This window comes from Paroedura picta, chromosome 4 (assembly GCF_049243985.1).
Source record: "Paroedura picta isolate Pp20150507F chromosome 4, Ppicta_v3.0, whole genome shotgun sequence".
Classification (NCBI taxonomy): domain Eukaryota; kingdom Metazoa; phylum Chordata; class Lepidosauria; order Squamata; family Gekkonidae; genus Paroedura; species Paroedura picta.
In genome coordinates, this window is record NC_135372.1 from 99,982,015 (window position 1) to 100,000,306 (window position 18,292).

General features: G+C 43.7%; 1 long non-coding RNA gene across 3 annotated transcripts in view; it reads left to right on the forward strand.

Moving 5' to 3' along the window:
• Positions 1 to 426: 426 nt before the first annotated feature.
• LOC143836011 (uncharacterized) overlaps positions 427 to 18,292 on the forward strand; it is a 177,806-nt gene continuing 159,940 nt past the window's right edge. For 2 of the 3 annotated variants that reach the window (XR_013230451.1, XR_013230450.1), the window contains exon 1: positions 427 to 996. This is a non-coding gene — a long non-coding RNA (uncharacterized LOC143836011). The remainder of the gene's footprint in view (positions 997 to 18,292) is intronic. The other variant, XR_013230452.1, reaches the window with a different exon arrangement.

Below are 18,292 nucleotides of genomic sequence, written 5' to 3' on the forward strand. Positions count from 1 at the left end.
AACCCCAATACAAGTACATCCTGAATATTTTATTATTGTTTTTGTGAAGTTGGAAACCAATGGAAAGAGTGCTGAATTTCCAGCTGACTTTAGTAGAACAAGATTTCTGCCACTGATCTTAGACCTCCTTGCTTATCTCATACTTACAAAGCAGCTTACAATCTCCTTCCTTTTCTCTCCCCACAACAGACACCCAGTGAGGTGTTGGGGCTGAGAGATCTCTGACAGAACTACTGAGAGATCTCTGTCAGAACAGTGCTATCAGGGCTGGGACAAGCCCAAACCTGGCTCGCCAGATTAGAAGTCGCCACTCTTAACCACTATACCACGCTGGCCTTGATGGATGATTTATACAAGGAGAGAGGCTAAGTGTTATCCTGTCGATCCACACAGCTTTTGATAGCATCAGACATGGTATCCTTCTGGACCAAATGACTGAGACTGAGGTTGGGGGTTCTGCACCCTGGTGGGTCTGCTCTTTTCTGGCTGATCAGTTTAAGAAGTGATGCTGAAGGACTTTTGTTTAAGCTCATAGTGTTCATGCTATGGGATTCCTCAAGCAATGATCCTGTGTCTTCCATGCTTTTCTACACCTGCATGAAACTGATGGGAGAGTGCACTCAACTAGGTTTCTCATTTTTACCTTGGTCAGGTAAGACAGTAGACATTCAGAACCGGTACGTGGAGTTGGCAAAGAACTAGATGAGGACTAATAAATGGAAGCAGTCCAGATAACACTGACCCAGGATTAAGTGTCTGCCTTTTTAGGCTATAGTCATGCTTCTACTTAAAGAAAGCAGTTTCACATATGGAGGCGCAAATCTCTGCCTCTTTAACCAGTTTCAACTAATCAGCTGTAACCCTTCTGGGGAGAGGCAGGATTAAGCCACAGGGCACTCACCTGGGTTGGATAGCAGCAGCCTTCTGAAGGTAGGGTTGCTTTTGAAGATGCTTTGCCACTGTTTCTGGATGACATAATGAAATGCTAATTGTCAGGTAAGTTGATATTATTTACATTGTTTATCTTTGGACTGCTAAAGGCAGAAAGAAACCGATTTTTCCAAGGGGTTTCTTTTACAAACAAGGTTACTTTATTGTTTTAGTTACTTAGCACTATTTATTTTTCATTGTCTTTAACATGTTATGAGCAGTTCTCATAATCTCATTGAGCTGTGTATATGGGATACAGTTTAAGAAATAAACTATGTAGTGAAACCTAGTCCTCTGCTTCCCAGCCTCAGTTTCATTATTCCACTTTTTATACAGGTAGACACTTAATTGTTAGGACTCCAGGCCCCTCCCTATGCACAAGGGGGGGGGGAGTTTGTGCAAGCATGTTTGCATGCCAGAGACAGGCCATACTTGCTCTCATGACATGTCAACCTCAAGCAGAAAAATTCTGACTATCACAGAGTCATGTAATTAGTTGTGCAGGGTGCTTGATCAAGCAGTCTCTCTTTCACCTGGGAACGCTTCAGACAATGGCACAATCTAAGGTGACCAGATAGTTCCACTTTTGGAGGGACACCTGGCAAATTGTACTTATGTTGAAATTAAAATATATATATTACGATACTATTTTTGCGTTCTATGAAAATTTGTGTTGCTCCATATAGACCAAATTTTAATCAAGAACCCCCCCCCCCCCGGTCAATGGTGTCCCCCTTTACCAATGTTAAAATCTGGTCACCTTAGCACAATGGTCTCAGGTAGTTTGAAAATGTCCATACTAGCCTTGAGCTATCTTCCCCACACCAGTGTATGATCTTTTCCTAATTGCATCCCCAGTTAAATCACCTGCCAGTTGTTTCCCCATCCATGTGCGCCAGATTGTTAAGCCCATTTTAAACAAAATGGCTCTGCTATACCAGAACAAATGCTAATGCTGTGGTTGCCTGAGAACAGCCTTTCTGAATTACCTCACTGCAAAGTTTTGTCTTTAACTCAGTCAAGGTTTCTTTGTCACAGACTTGCTGAAGCCATTAGCTGCTCTTTGTTTCATACTGGCTCCAGGATACATTTAAACACCACACTGGACCCAGTTGTGTGTGTGATGTCCCTGTATTTACAACACACACACACAACCTTGCACGCTGGTTCATCTGGCTGCTTCTTTCTTCCTTATTGGTCTTCTCCATCTCACAGAAGGTAGATGTTAAACTTTTTCTGAGCCAAAATGTAATCTTCTTTTGCATTATCTCAACTCCTTTCTTCTTGTATGCTTGTTTTGTTTAAATTGTGTGAACATGTGTTAGGATGTTTTGTTTTGTTTTCAGTAAAAATCCTTTTTTATTAGTCTCTAAATTTGCTTCTGCCTGATATTCCTGGCTAGGATCTGAATACATAGATAGAATAATCTTGCACATTACCTCTCCTGCTCAGCAAGTCTCCTAGAATTGCTAATTCTCCATGTGTTCAGGAGACAAGTCTATTTTAGGTAACATCATGGCACATAGTGGTAGACCCCATGCATTAAGCCACTGTGCTTCCCATGGTGGCTCAGAGGATCTGTTTGATAGTAATCCGGTGATTAGTGTTGTCCTGGCTGGAACTGGAGCATTGCAGTGTTCTGCCCTGCCAGGCCCTTGCTTGTTTGTCTCTCCTGCTCCATTACAATTGGCTCCCTGCAGTGCTTTATTGTGGTGTCAGGAGTAAACAGATTTGGATGGAGGCACTCTCACCCTGAAATTTTATCTTCAATTTTAGTAAGAGCCAAGCTTCTTTCTCTGCTGCAATGTGTTGCTGGGGTTCTGTAATTCCAAATTCTGGTTTGTGTTGCAGATTTCTTTGCCAGCAGAGCTAATAAAATTATAAATGGCAGACACAAGCCTTCTGCCACTAATGGTCCCAGAGTGCTGATCTGTCCAGTTGTATGAGATACCTTTAATCTCGTCTAGACTGAGGAGGGGATTCAAAGTTTGAGACCTACCACCAGCTTGTATTATGCTTGTCCTTCCTGGCTGCTTAAATCTGCCAGGGTAGGGGCTGCTGGACTGGATCCAGGAAACAGTGAATACCCCCCCCCCCTCCGGGAGTCGCCTGGTCTGGATCCAGGAGAACAAACTAAGAGCCAGCTTGGTGTAGTGGTTAGGAGCACCGACTTCTAATCTGGTGAGCCGAGTTTCATTTCCTGCTCCTCCCCCACATGTGGGATGTGGGATAAACTGGTGGCAGTGATGGCTGGCAGTGCCTTTCTCCAGCTGGGGTTGGGCAGGCTCTTGCCACTGTGCTTTACACTGGGCTGCCTTTCAGAAACTATGGTTGGCATAGAGTGCTGCTTTTGGAATGTGGACTGTGGTGGACTGTAGGGGCCATATTAATCCAGTCTTCTTCCATCTACATTGCCCCCCCCCAATTGGTACCCAGGCCCACAATTGTTGTGGGGAGAGGAAAGGGAGGTATTGATAAGCCTCTTTGATACTCCTTTGGCGAACAAAAACTGGAGTACAAAAATCCTGCTTTTCTTCAGAGGCTGTGCTTCTGGTGCCTCTGCCATCTTAGGCTAGGAGATGATATTCCAAGAATGGCCTTTTCTGTTGTGGTGCCAAAATGGTGGCACTCCCTCCCCCTCTATCACAGTTAGGAATTTTTGTCTCTTTTTTTTTTGGCATTCCTCCATTAACTGTTATTAGTTCTCGTCCTACTCAGATTGTGGATGCGTTTGCATGTTTCTATGTTTTACTGAATTGTTTACTTAGTTTACATACCCTTTATTATAATTATTATACTGAACAATGTTGAAATATATTGATGGTTGCTGTCTTCGGGGGACACCCTATTTGGGTGGAAGGTGATGGAGACTTTTCAAATAAAGAGAATGATAGAATACTGGGTGCCCCCCCCCCCCCAGCCTGCCTTAAAATCTTCTGATAGCTGGGGATAGGAGTGAATCCTGAAGGTCACTTTGTATCTGCTTTCCAAGTCCGCAGCTACACTAGAATCCTAGAAGCTGCAGCCTTATGACCTTGTGCTCTTGTCCTTTGCAAACATATATGATTTCTAGCTTCCTTTTGGGACACGGGATATATCTGCAGAGGTGTTTTCTAAGCAACTGCAAGTTAACCATTCAAGTGCAGTGAGCCGAGAGGCATGCACAAACATCTGGCCATCTGTCTGCATGCACATTGACCTATATGTCACTCCAGTGGGACAGGACAGTCAAGCACAGTTGAACCAACTACCAGGGATTCTCTGTACATTGTGGCATTCTCTGGGTAGTGCCTCAGAGAACACTGTCTCCCAGTACAAAATCTTGGTGTAGTGGTTAGGAGTGTGGACTTCTAATCTGGTGAGCCAGGTTTGATTCTACACTTCCACACATGCAGCCCGCTGGGTGACCTTGGGCTCACCACAGCACTGATAAAGCTGTTCAGACCAAGCAGTGATATCAGGGCTTTCTCAGCCTCACCCACCTCACAAAGTGTTTGTTGTGGGGAGAGGAAAGGAAAGCCACTTTGAGACTCCTTTGGGTAGAGAGAAGCAGCATATAAGAACCAACTCTTCTTCTTCAGTGATGATGTGGGCAGAAAAACCAGTCTTCGTCCAGTTCTCCATCACTGTGGCTATGGGCAGCTGTGTTCAGGGATAACGAACCTGAACCCAGGCACATTTGCTGAGAAGGCAGTTGCATTTGTGTCCAATGGTCATATTTCCAGAAATTCATTAATTAGTATTAAGCTCAGTTGTGGGGAATTGATCAATGCTCAGTCCATACCACCGTGTTGTGGGCATGGATTTCTCCTTTGAAACCTGGAAGTCTGATCCTTTTAAAAAGCTGTTTTTTTAGATACCCAAATGTTAGTTTCCCTGGGCTGCAGCAGCGCTGTGCCTCCCTCTCAGGATCCTGCCACTTGCTCTGACTTGATTCTCCCAGGCAAGGAGTGAATAGACAGAAGTTAAATCCCCTCCCCCTGCATCCCCTTCTCCAGGTTATGCAGATCGAACGATACTGTCCTTGGCATTAACAAACACTGGTTGATGTATTCCTCTAAGCGGGTGTTTTTCGATCCTCCTTGCTGCAGGGCACTTTTTCTGCCTTGACATCTGCCAAGGAGCCTGTGGGTGTTGCTGAGAATCCTGGGAATCGTTCTTAGACACATATGTGATTTGCACAGAATGCTAGAGAGAAATATTGGGACTTGTGCTCCACTGGGACAGTATATGCCTCTGCCTTGAGCAGTGGGGGGGGGGTCGCACAAGAAGTGGTCCCTCTCCCACATAGTGCCACAGTCCTCCTTGCCATTGATTCACTTCATGGAAAGCAAGGTGTGAGTAGCAATCTTGCCCCCTTTCTGGCTCAGAAAGAGATGATGGGCAAGTGTTGGTAGCTATTGCTCAGCCTTCTCATCTCCCCTGTCCATTTAATTCCCTCTTCCTGGAGTGATGGTAAAGAGAAGGGGAAGGAGCAGTAGCCAGCACAGGCTCACCTGTTTCTTCTCCCCACCCCCTTTCAATTGAGGCAGAGACTAGACCTAGCTTCTCTGAAATGCCATCGCACTGGCTGTCCTCTCCCTTTATGCTTGACCATCTATTGCATCCAGTTGCTCCTTTTTCACCAAACAGAGGCAAGAGGGAGCTCCTGTTTTTGCTTACAAAGTACACCAACTGCAGCTGTTTTCCTTCCTGCAGCTTCTCACAATCTGCTTGTAACAACAAGCTCACAGAGAGCCCTGCTTTAGTCTCAAAGGATGGCAGCCCCTCTCTCTAAGCAAACATGAGCTTTTTCTCTATTTAAACATTATTTGTCTCTGCTGGGAAAGAGAGCTTTGCCTTCTGTGCTTGTCTGCCCTGGTTTACGAGGAACAATGCTGCTCAGACGTGGATTTAGGAAATATTGAATGTACCGGCTAGGCTAAAAAGAGGGAAACCTTTCTACATAGGATGATCAGCCTCAGTTTGTCCTTGCTGTAAGAAGGGCCAATTCAATAAGATGCCTCTGGGGAGACCTGCAAGCCATCCACAGAAATTAGAGAGTCCAGATTTGCAGAAAAATCTGAAATGTACAAATAAAATAAAATAATTGGCTGATTAAAACTCCCCAAGGTAACAAATGCCTCGCTCTTTAAGGCAGGATGCCCACAAAGCTCTCAGTGACCATTTGGGAGGTAGCGGGGCAACTTTGACAATCTTGCTGAATAAGAGTCAACCCTGGAGGGCTGAAGAGTGAATGTGGAGGTCAAAAACATCCTGGAAAAGGTCCTGTCTCTCCCCTGTTGAAGAGTGACTTACTGGAGACTCGACACCCACAAATTCAGCTTGGTCATGGCCACTGGGCAACTGGGACTGGCCCAACAGCAGCCACAGGGTACCCGAACCAGAGCTCCTGAGGACAGGCTGCTGGGGGAGGGAAGAAGGAAATGCTGAGCAAATACATGCAGGCTGGCTGGTTTGTGAGGAAGAAGTAGGAAAAGGGGAGAGATTGTGGGGGCTTCCAAAGGAATGTGAGGACAAAATAACCGGGGGCGTGGGGGGGTGTTAGGGTATGTATGAACAGCTGAATGTTTGAGGTGATTTGGGGGTGGTGAATGTTCTGGCCTTGTTTGATTTGTCATGGCTCATTCACCCAGGCAAATTACTACTGAATTTTCAGGAAGCCATATTCGATACTAAACTCTTTCATGCCTAGTGCACTCTCTGCTTCTCTTTCCTCATGCACTCAGTGCTTGCCTTCCATCCAGTTGCTCATACAGCAGACCTCTATGACCCAAATAAGCAAAAGAAGACAATGATCAAGCCAGGCAAAAGGCATGTCTCGACATTATTAGCTGAGACCCTGTTGCCAGGACTGAGATTCTGGGAGCTTTTGCAGCTGGCTTCTCTTGCTGCAGCTGCCTACTCCTTTTGCAGAGCAAAGAGTTCATTTCCGCTCACTGGAGTCTCCGTCCACTGTAAATGAAAATATAGCTTGAATGAGGGTCATTATCCCCTGAAACCCTTAGGCAGCAAATTGAAAGGGCATAGCAATAATTCAGATATCAATAGGGCAAGGGTCCAATTCTGCAAAGAGCCGAGCATTTGCTCACAAGATGCCATGAGTGTCCAGCTCTTATGCACCTCAGCAGAGGCTGTGGAAATGCACCAAATGGCCTTGCTTCCTCACTGGCTGGGTGCCTCACTTGCATGAGGTTCACAGAAATGTATTACAGGCTGACAGAATTTCTCTGGCATCCATTGAAGGCGGCAAAGGTTGAATCTTACGTGAGATCGAAAGAGCTCCATATTTCCAAAACAAATATTTACAATCAACATTTCTTCAGTCACTGGGGCAGAGGGCTCTTGGGGAGGATGGACATGGGTGGGGAGGGGCAGTGGCTGTGCAGCAGAAAGAGAGGGAGGGACTGTGGCTCAAACTTTCCCGGAAGCATCCTCTTGCACCTAGAAGCTCTTGTGCCAGTCGCAGAAGCAGAGACCTGCCAAGGCTTACTCAAGACTGAGGGTAAGCTGGCACTCTGCATATATCCAGAAGCGCTCCATCTTTTAAAAAGGCACAGCTCTGTCCCCTGGCTCAGTTTCACAAGGCCCTGCACACGCTACTTTCTTGTGAGCACCCCTGTGAGACAGGCTAGGCTGAGGAGGCCCATTGCCCCCCAGTGAGCTTCTCACCTGAGCAAGGATTCGAAAATGAGTTTCTCCTAGGCCAGGCTGCCATCCAAAAGAACACTTTTGTGGGAGTCAGCTCAACTGAATAAAATAGGCCTTGTTTGCTGAGTAAGGAATTGCTCCCGTAGTGCTTTTGGGCCTTTCTCTTGCTGTTGGTGCACAAACTTAACTGTTGGAGTATCAAGCTTCCATTGTGTGCAGAGCTGAATGGCAGTTTTGAATGTGGTTGTATCTATTCTTGGCCGAGAACAAGGTTGACTTTTACAGTCACATCTCGACCTTCCTGTGCTTTAAAAGGCATCTATGCTCTCAGCCTTCATCACAGGTAGGTTACTTAGATACCTTGGAACTATGCATAGCTCTCACTACAATGAAGTAGTTACCTTTAAAAATTCATGATAAATTAATTGTTAAATGTGAATTGTTGAATGATCTAATTATTAAACGAAGAAGATGGTTTCCAACACAATCCAGGTATCATGCATCTTGATCTTATGCAAGTTCAGTTGGAAGGAAATGTAATTGTGGTTAATGGAGCTTACACTCAGGTAAGTGGGTATTGGATTGCAGCCTAAATGCGCTCAGGAGATGCCTTAACATTCGATGCTGTACAGGCCATATTACAAAATTAAACAAGACTGAGGGAATTGGAAGCATACGTTGGACTGAACGCTGTTAACTGTTTTGTCACTTGGTAACTGGGAATGTGGTATATATAACTACATTTTAAAACATAAGTGAATTGCAACCCCTCATATGAATGTTTGCCTTTGTTTTTTGTTTTTTTAGTGTCTTAATTTCAGTATGTTTGCTGCCCCTCTGGGTGTCCTAACAACTGCCAGATAGGGAAGGGGGGGGGAGCTGGCCTTGCCACTGCTTGTTTCTGTGCCAGAGACTTGGGTGGTGGTGGGGGCAGGTAAGATCCCCATTTGTGCTTCTTGCATCACCATAAGCAATATGCTTCTGTAGATCTTTTGCTGGAATGGGCGGGGGGGGGGGTTGCTGCCTTCATGACTGGTATTTGTGCTTCTCGGAGCATTGGCAGAGGGCCATTGGGACCTAAGAGCCAAACTGAGGACTTCTGACTTTCCACAGGAAGTCAGTGTGAGAGCCAGTGTGCAGAGATGGTTTATCCTAATAGCACATATAACATGTGTTACAGACTTCACGGTTCCAGGGCCCTCGAAATACTATATGGTTTGAGGGGACCTTCATACTGTGATTTGCCATGGGGTCTTCATACTTGTGCAGGAGATACACATTTTCTGTTAGTAACTGAGAGCCAGCTTGGTGTAGTGGTTAGGAGTGCAGACTTCTAATATGGCATGCTGGATTCGATTCTGCACTCCCCCACATGCAACCAGCTGGGTGACCTTGGGCTCACCACAGCACTGATAAAAACTGTTCTGACCAAGCAGTGATATCAGGGCTCTCTCAGCCTCACCCACCCCACAGGGTGTCTGTTGTGGGGAGAAGAATGGGAAGGCGACTGTAAGCTGCTTTGAGCCTCCTTGAGTAAAGAGAAGCAGCATATAAGAACCAGCTCTTCTTCTTCTTCATCGCTCATTGAGCATGCATGCAGACCACCAGTGGTGAAAGTATGAAGGTACCCTTAGGTATTGGGGTGTTACATTTGCACCTCCCACCAAGGCTTCAGAAACGTTTTCAGCATAGTGAAGCTGTCATTGTTTCCAAAGTTCCAGCAGTCCCTGGGAGGGGGCCCTGCAGTTACTTGTGCAGCACAAGGAACAGTGGCAATTGTGCTCTGCTAGGGCCCTGCAAATCCTTAAACTGGCTGTGGTGTTGTGGGCCACATTAATCCTTAAATCAGGCCTGCCAGTGTGGTGTAGTAGATGGATTAGTGGACTAGAACCCCAGGAAACATGGGTTTGAATCCCCACTTCTACCATGGAAGCTCACTGGGTAACCTTGAACCCTTAGCCTGGCCTACCTCACAGCACTGTTATGAGGCAAATGAGGAGGAAAGAATAACATTATAAACTGCTTTGAGTCCCAACTATGGGGGGGGGGGAAGTAGGACATCAATAAATGCAAACAGAGGAGAGGCTTAGACAGCACAAACACTTGGTTACTCAGGCAGTATAGTCTTATCACATTATGTATCCTCTACTCCCTCAAGGTTGCTCAAGGTGATGTCCGTTATTTGTGCCTTCATTTTATACCCACAAAAATCCAGTGAGTTTAGGGGTAGGCTTTGGTCTAAGGGTATTAAGTACATTTCTTGGCTAAGCAGGAGTGTTGCTGCTGGTACTCCCTTTGTCCCTTTTTGCTCCCCACAGCAGGAAGGGCAGGAAGTACATGATGTACAGGAAGTACTGTCCCACAGACAGTGGTCCACACATGTAATGGTATATCACATCTCTCTCTCACCTCTCCCTGGGGAGCAGGAGGAGAAAGCAGCACCTTCTTGAGATGGTTGGAGCCAGGAACCTGTGCTGCCCAGCCCCTGCCCAGAGGAAAGTGGAAGTAGGGCAACGATATAATCTTCTTTGAGTCCTTATTGGGAAGAAAAGTGAAGGAGGGGAGGGACCAATCCCTGGCCTCTCCAGTTAAAAGGATCAGATAGCAGGCGATGTGAATGGCTTCTTCCTGTGAGCCTTACTGCCAATCGGAGTAGATAGTACTTCCCTTGATGAACCAAGAGTCTGAGTCCATATAAGCAGTTTAATGTGTTCACGTGTGACATAAATAGCTAAGCAGATAAAATATAAGCAGCTAGCAACAGCAAGCCTTACACAAACCCCAAACTTCACAATAGAACTCAATCCCACATTTAAACACAACTCATCCAGTGCGGAAGGTTTGAGGGATATGTGAATCAGCCATAAGTTATCGTGGCAAGGCACTTATACTTTAATGAAGGTGACAGACTTGAGGCAGTTATAAATGTGCCCACAAACCCTCCAGCCTGTTCTTTTCTAGCTCTATCCTCATATTTATAATTGGCAATTTTTGTGGGGAAAATCAATATTTTATTAGGGAGGGAGAGGGAGTAATTTTTGCTTGTGGCATCTTCATGCACAAGGCTGCAACCCACACTGTTAGGAATAACTAACTTTTTTTTGCTACTTTACCTTTAGTGAATGAATTAATTGTTAACTGGGGGATTCCATAAAGGAACTCTTGTTAACTTGCTCAACATTCAGTTGAGGAAAGACGATGGGAGGTAAGAAGAAGAAAAGTTGGGCAGAACGGGAAATAACTGTTTCTTTGTACCCCACTTTTTACTACCCAAAGGTATCCCAAAGCTGCTTATAAACGCCTACCCTTCCTCTCTCCACAATAGATACCCTGTAAGGTAGGTGGGGCTGAGAGAGCTCTGATAGCACTGTGACTAGCCCAAAGTCACCCAGCTGGCTGCATGTGGAGGAATGGAGAATCAGATTCAGTTCTCCAGATTAGAGGCCTCCACTCCTAAGCACTATGCCAGGTGGGGAAGGACATGCAGCAATTACATACTGGCAAGTACAGCAATTTCACCAGGGATGGGATGCCCAGATCTGATCAGAAAAATGTCACATTATGGGTATTGCAGGACATTCTTTTCACCATATTCAGTATCAGCCCCAGAAGCTGTATACTATCTGGGAACTTTATCGGTACACAATCTTGTAGTGTTCTCCCTTCTGTCCATCCCAGGGTATGGTTGTAGCTGTGGCTCAGAGTTAGATAATCTGCTTTGCATGTGGAAAGTTCCGGGTTCAGATCCTGACATCTCCAGCTACAAGGATGAGATGGTATCTTCTTGTTGTCATCTACATTGATAGCCTTTCTCACTGAGACTTTAAAAATATGATAAAAACAATTCAGACAATTAGCAAAGATTTTTAATGAACAAAACAATGCAGATTAAAGAACTGGAAACAATGCAATCCATTATCCACCCCTCATCAATAAACTGTCAAAACAACAAACCAGGCAGTGCAGGCAAGGAACTGTCAAGGCAACCAAACCATCTGGCAGAGAAGAAGAAGAAGAGTTGGTTCTTATATGCCGTTTTTCCCTACCCGAAGGGGGCTCAAAGTGGCTTATAGTCACCTTCCCTTTCCTCTCCAAGGTTACAAAGGTAGAAGATATTGAACTGAAGTAAAAAGGAGGGGATGATACATAGAATCAGCATTGCAATGTGCTATAATATCATCTCTTAGGCCAAGCTAGACATGACAGTAGGCTTATGTTTGTCACAGGGGTGCCACCATCATTTTAAAGCTTAGAATTAGTGTTTTTAAAATGCTGCAAGGGCCCAATACTGATCAAGCTGTGATGCAGCAGGACAAGATATTCTTGTTCCCCTGCACACCTTTTCAAATGCCACAACAGCTGTGCCTCCTGCATAGAGCACTTGAAAAGACACCAGTGAGGGTGGGGGCAAGATCAGTGTACTGCAGGCCCTATCAAATCAGGCTCTCACAGCATTTTTAAACAGCCCCATTTTAGCCTTTAAAATGGTGACAAAATCCCCATAGCTGACACAAAGACATTGTCATGTCTAGTTTGATACAGAATCAACTTTATAGAGGTGATCCATTATACTGCAGTTCTAACCCCGTTACAGGATTGCCTTCCCGAACATTTCTGTTTTGCACAGTCAGTGAAATGACAGGAATGTGGGGGGCTTCCAAATAGCCTCGGGCAGGCCAAGTGATATGAAAGGCCGCTGCCCGAGATCCTGGAGAGAAGCTGCCCATCCGAACAGTAGCTATGCTGATCTTGATGGAGCAGTGATCTGGCACAGTGTGAAGCCGCTTCATGTGTTTTTATATATTTTCAGGAGCATGCCTTTTAGACTTTACTGTGTAATACTTAGCTTTGAAGGTACTTGAACTATAAATTGGTGGTGTTTCTGCTAGTTAATTATGCCCAAAGTAATTCTGCCACCAGCTGTAGCCTCAATTCTCCATGAGGTTGTATAAAGTTTCTTTGTACTTGCATTAGTTCATGAGGCTTCCTTTCTCACAAATGCTCTTTCCTTTTTTTTTTTAGTGATGGTCAAACCTCCTCGCCATTTCAAATGGTATTTGGGTTGCTAATTATGTGCTTTCCCCATGAATGATCACAAAAAGATCGTTTTTATTTTCAAAGTGTTCTAAATGAGCTTGTAATATTCTGATGCATGTGCATTTTTTGTGGTGCCGCTGGAGAACTGCAGTGTTGGGGGAGAGCCGGTGGCTGCACATCACTGAAGCGGCCGGGTGAGGATGATTAGATTGCTGAACTGCAAGTAAAGTTGGGCCATTGTTTTGGAAGCTACAGTGCCTTTGAAAAACTCTCAAAGCAATTTGAGCACTCAAGAAAGTATGGGTAACTTTCATTGCAATCAAAAACTAAAAGAAAACCAACCTATTCAAGTGTGTAGCTGTGTTGGTCTGAAGTAGCACAACAAAATTTGAGTCCAATGGCACCTTTAAGGCCAACAAAGATTTATTCAAGGTTTTGTGTGTATGTACACTTCGTCAGGCAAAAAAAAAATCTGTTACTCAGGTTGCAATCCTTGGACCATTTTTCTTGGAGTAAACATAAAGTAGAATAGATTGAAATGAGTAGCCGTGTTGGTCTGAAGTAGCACAATAAAATCAGAGTCCAGTGCTACTGAACTCTGATTTTATAAAGTAGAATGACTGAGTAGACTTGCTTAGAATTGCTTCTTTAGCTCAGTAGCCATGGTATGGTGGGAGGGGGATTTAAGAATATAACCCTTCCACCTGGGCAGTTTTGCCAATAGAAGCTGACTCCCTTCCTTCCTTCCTTCCTTCCTTCCTTCCTTCCTTCCTTCCTTCCTTCCTTCCTTCCTTCCTTCCTTCCTTCCTTCACTGCCGTAGCTCATAGAAGGTCCAAGGGATGATTTCTGCTGCAGAAATAGAAATGGAGAGCCAAAGCTTAACCCCTCTTCCCCCAGTGATGTGGCTGTGACCCAAGTTGTGTCAATTGTTCTGTAATATTAATGTGAATGTCAGAAAATCCAGTCAGAGATCTCCTGCATAGCCAGTAGTTTGGCCCAGAGGTGGTAAGGTGGCTGTTGAGTGTACACTGACAAATTGGCAATAGGTACCTGCTAGTCTGATGCAGTGCAAAAGCAGGACATCAGTTAGAAATTGATGCAGTCAGAGTTTTAGGACAAGGGTGCCCAATGCATTATAAAACACGTATTGTAAGCAACAGAAATTTATATTGCAAGGCTGTTACTTGTGAACTACATCACCATGACAAGTTCTTATAGGAGTGGAAACTTTCAATTTCTGACACTGATTGTTTAAATATTTATTAAACAATCACTGATTGTAAAGGTGCCTTTTGTCTTTAAGAAGAGTCTGCTGACTAAACTTTCAATTTGAATGAAACCCAAACATTTCTAAAGCCAAATACTGTTGCCCCTTCTGGTTATATTTTCTGTACCCTTATTTTTGTTATAAATTAACAACCACTCCTAACTACAAGACCAACTTTCTTAAGTTTAAATTGTAGATTTGTTTGCTCTGTTTGCCAAATTAGCCTTCAGTTGAACTACATATAGTTTAAAACAAGAGTCCTGTGATGTTAAGATTCCTGGTAGGGGCTCCTGAGGATTTAATTAATTTTACCTTAAGTTTCAAAAAGAAAAGTCTTTTGGACTTGATATGTTTTGTTTCCCTCAAATCAGTCTCGGCAGAAACAGTATAACGGCTCCACTGCTATGTGACCAAGGACTCCTTAGATTCCTTGCTGTTTAAAGGTCACCAATGGGACAACATCTAAATTAAAAAAAATGTGAACGTGATTTTAAAATATGAAAGGAGTCAACACTCCGGATTTTGGATGATTCTTGCGACCAGGCATAGTGGGGAGGGACTTTCTTGTTCCTCGAATCTGAATTGAAAGATGCTTCCTAATCTTCTGTGTAATGTTCTTTAACTTTGGTTAAAAATTTCCCTTAATGGTAGGCATTTCTGTTAGTGGCATGGGACTTCTTCCCTTCCCCTCACCTGCTTCAGCCAAAACTTCTTACTGAAGTCTTGGAGAACAAGGAACTCTCTGGGATAACATGAATGAGTGAATTGGGCATGTAGGAGGTAGCAAAAATCATCCTCCTTCTGTTGGCAAAAATTCGCCACATCCACCAACCATTAACTATAACAGAATCAAGGGACAAACAAGAACCATGGATACAACAACAAAAGCAGCAAAAACATTAATGTTTAAATTACAGTCATAACTACAATTTAAGAAAAGCAGCACAAGATAACTGGCAGTGCTAAAGAACAGGGCTCATTTGCCAATTAAAATTCAGCATTTTAAAGAAAACTGAGCATCTCTTCACCCGGCTACATCTGAGGAAGTAATTTATTTCTTGCTGTGATGGTTTCAGTCTTAGTGAGAAAAGTAGATTACAACTGAAGCAAATAAATATGTTTGGTACCTTTCAAGAACCAGTGATCCTCAGTTTTACCTTTCCTACAGATGCAAAATTGGGCAGCACAAAGGGTATTAGTAAATCTATGATCCAAAGCCTACACTGAATATAAAGTTAAATCTTACCAGGAAAAGGGCTTTCCTAGAGAGTAGTAACTGAATTCATCAAGGTAACTGCCAAGTTCAGGTTGATATTTGAACCTAGCACACCATGGGGCAATTGTACTGATACACTCATCAAGTCACCTGCTAGAAATATCAGACTCTTTGTTTAAATTCTGACTTAACCAGATCTATCTTCAAAGTTAGGAAATAGGGAAATTCATAGCATCCCAAGATATGAAGCACACTCCAAGTTGTTTCATGGAAGAAATGAAGACACATTTGTTCCTTTAAAATACTTTGCTTGGTCTGCTTTTCAGCACTGAAAAAAGTTTACCTAATAATTTAAAAGATACACATTTAATTATGTACATATGGCTATAGCACAGGCTTCTGCCCACAAAGAAACAAAGGGGAAAAAGGAAGGAAAGGGAAAAAAGGAAAAAAGAAAGAAAAAAATACTGCATTACTCTGGGGAATTTGGAATGAAGTCTGCCTCCTAATTTATAATGCAATGAAATGAGAGAGAGAAAAGAAATGAGATAATTGGCAACACTGATTAGTCTCTCCATCATGAACTCTGTAAAGCAGTTGCCTAATTGAATGGCTCCCCTCTTTTGCTCACTTCCTACTAGGAGGTGAACATATGAAGTGGATCTTCAGAAGACAAAAGTTAGGTAAAGCTGCACTACTTTTCATTCTTTACAGGGAATGAGTGACTGCAGAAATGCACTCATTTGTAATGAAACATGCATAGGATTGCCATGCATTTTCTGTCCTAAAACGTATTGCAGAAGTCCTCATCTAGAGCCAGCAGTCAAAGGCCTAAAGCTTTCACTGGGTGGAAGAGTGGAGATGTGCTGCAGCTTATGTGACCATGTGACAAATTTACATTCTGTTAAGCAATAAGGAAAAATTGTCATCAGAAAAGAAACCTAGGGATTATAATTTGATTGGGAGGAGGAAATCAGGGACCCTGAAAGAAAATTCTCAGCACCTTTACCAAACTACAACTCCTTGGAGTCCCTGGGAAAGGCCATGATGACTACACCAAACAGGTTCAAAAAGATGCCTGTAGGTCTGATGTGTGTATTAAGAAGGCTTAAATCTTTTTATGGTGGTGGGAAATGAGGTTAGTGGCAGTTTTGAGAAGAAACATTGATTTGTGATTGTTTAAATGCACATACTGAAAGTTTTATTTCTTTCTGAGCACAAAAAAACCTAAATAAAATGTGGTTTAATAAACACAACTCCTCATTCTCCTTTATTTCCAATCTTCATTCGTATGTATTTGGAGTCCTGTCATTCAAATATAGCGGCATTCAGTTGAGCCTGCAAAATGCTGCAGTGTACCCAGCCATCGTTTTGTTGCAGAGCCTGCCTTGCTTCTTTCCTTTTACTCTACCAACACACATTCCTCCCTTTCAGCAGACACCAACCTGTACTTCTGGAGGTGTCAGTCATCAAGCAAGCCCCCATCCCTGTGGCCCCCAGAGCAGACGTCTCTTCTGGTTTGTCAGCATCGGAATGGCTGTCAGGGACCTGCATTATTTATCTGCTCTGTAACATTTACTGGGATTTAGTGTTTAATAACTGTCACTCCAATATATCTTTTCCTAATCCCTTCAGATCTGTCGCTGAGGCAGTTTTAAATATTTAGCAACACCGTTTGTATGTTCACTGTTAGGGCTGCAATTTTCTTGTAATTAAAGATTTACAAGACACTGCTCAAGATTTAGAAAGGATTGGAAAAGATCAAAGTTGTTTTGCATTAAGACTGGAAATCACCAGTGTTTACGTGGGGCCACAGCCGTCTCTCTGCTCCTGCACCGGCAGCATCCGACCATGCTTTATTCCCCTTTCCATTCATACGCTCACGTTCCGTTCCTCTTAAAAGAAACAGCATCAACAGAGAGTGACCTCAGGATGGTAGAAGATGCTACTGTATAATGTCTCAGGCTGCTGATCCATCTAGCCTAGTATAATCTAATCTGATTGGCCAGGATTGAGGTTATAAATCCAACACATCCAACTGAGATACTTGCTGCTGGCACCTCAAAAGTGTTGTGGCAGAAGCCAATGTTAGTTCTACTCTTTAGGATGTTCTTGTGGCGGAGTAGACAAAGCAACAGAGCATCCAATCTCTTCATGGCTCAATCATCTTGAATAAGAATTCAGCCTATACCTAGTCATGTGCAGAGAGGTGGGTAAATTGTTGTTGGCCGTGGTTAATTTAAATGAAATTGAATGTCACTCCATAATTCGGAGTGATTCTTGGAGGTTATATTGCGATATCAGGTAAATATCCTGCTGGAGTCCAATATGGATATCCTATTGCTTTTGATGTTGGCATGTGCAAACACAGTGAGACATAAAGCCCTTGATCAAACATCTTAATTCACTTGACTTCACTGCCCTCCCCCATATTAGGTTCCCTAGTTCTCATCTAACCATGTAAGCAATGCTTGCTAGGGGTTGTATCCCTTATGGTTGAAGTGTAGATGTGACTACCACAACCCCATCTATAGTCTGAAGACATATGGTGCAGGGAGCAATCTTAGTCCCAGGAAAAGTGTTCCTAAAATGGCAGCCATGGGAACCTGGCTGAAACTGAGCATGCCTGGGTCTGATCAGTATCTGGAAGAGAGAGCTTTTGGGGGCCTTTTGTCAAATGCCTCTTTGGTTCCGCGAAATACCGCATGATTGAATCCAGTTGGGATACCACATGTTCCAGTATCTGCCCATAAGAGATAGCACCATTCATCTGCAACTTGGTATTTGTGTGTGAGTGAAAGGGGGAGCAAAGTAGGGGCCCATAACAATTTGGAATTCTTATTTCCACCCACATCCTGCAAAAATAAATCAAGAAGCTCCACCCTACCTGTTCAGTTTTCTCTGTAAGACAAAACACATTCTAAGAGCTGTCTAGTTCCACTCAGGAATCAGAGAAGCTATGCTGGCTGCATTTCAGATTACACCTCTCTATAGCCTTCATGTCTCCTGACCTACCTTTTGTTGCATTACTGAACTCAGCATTCTGTAAAGATATATTATGCCTGGAAAGGTCCTTTGGCATTGCTGCTCCTTCCTCCGGAGACAGGGTCAGCACCGTAGTCTTGCTGGTGTTAGCAGATCATAAATGATTAAAATCCACTTCTGGGCTAAGCATTAGGTCAGGCCAAGG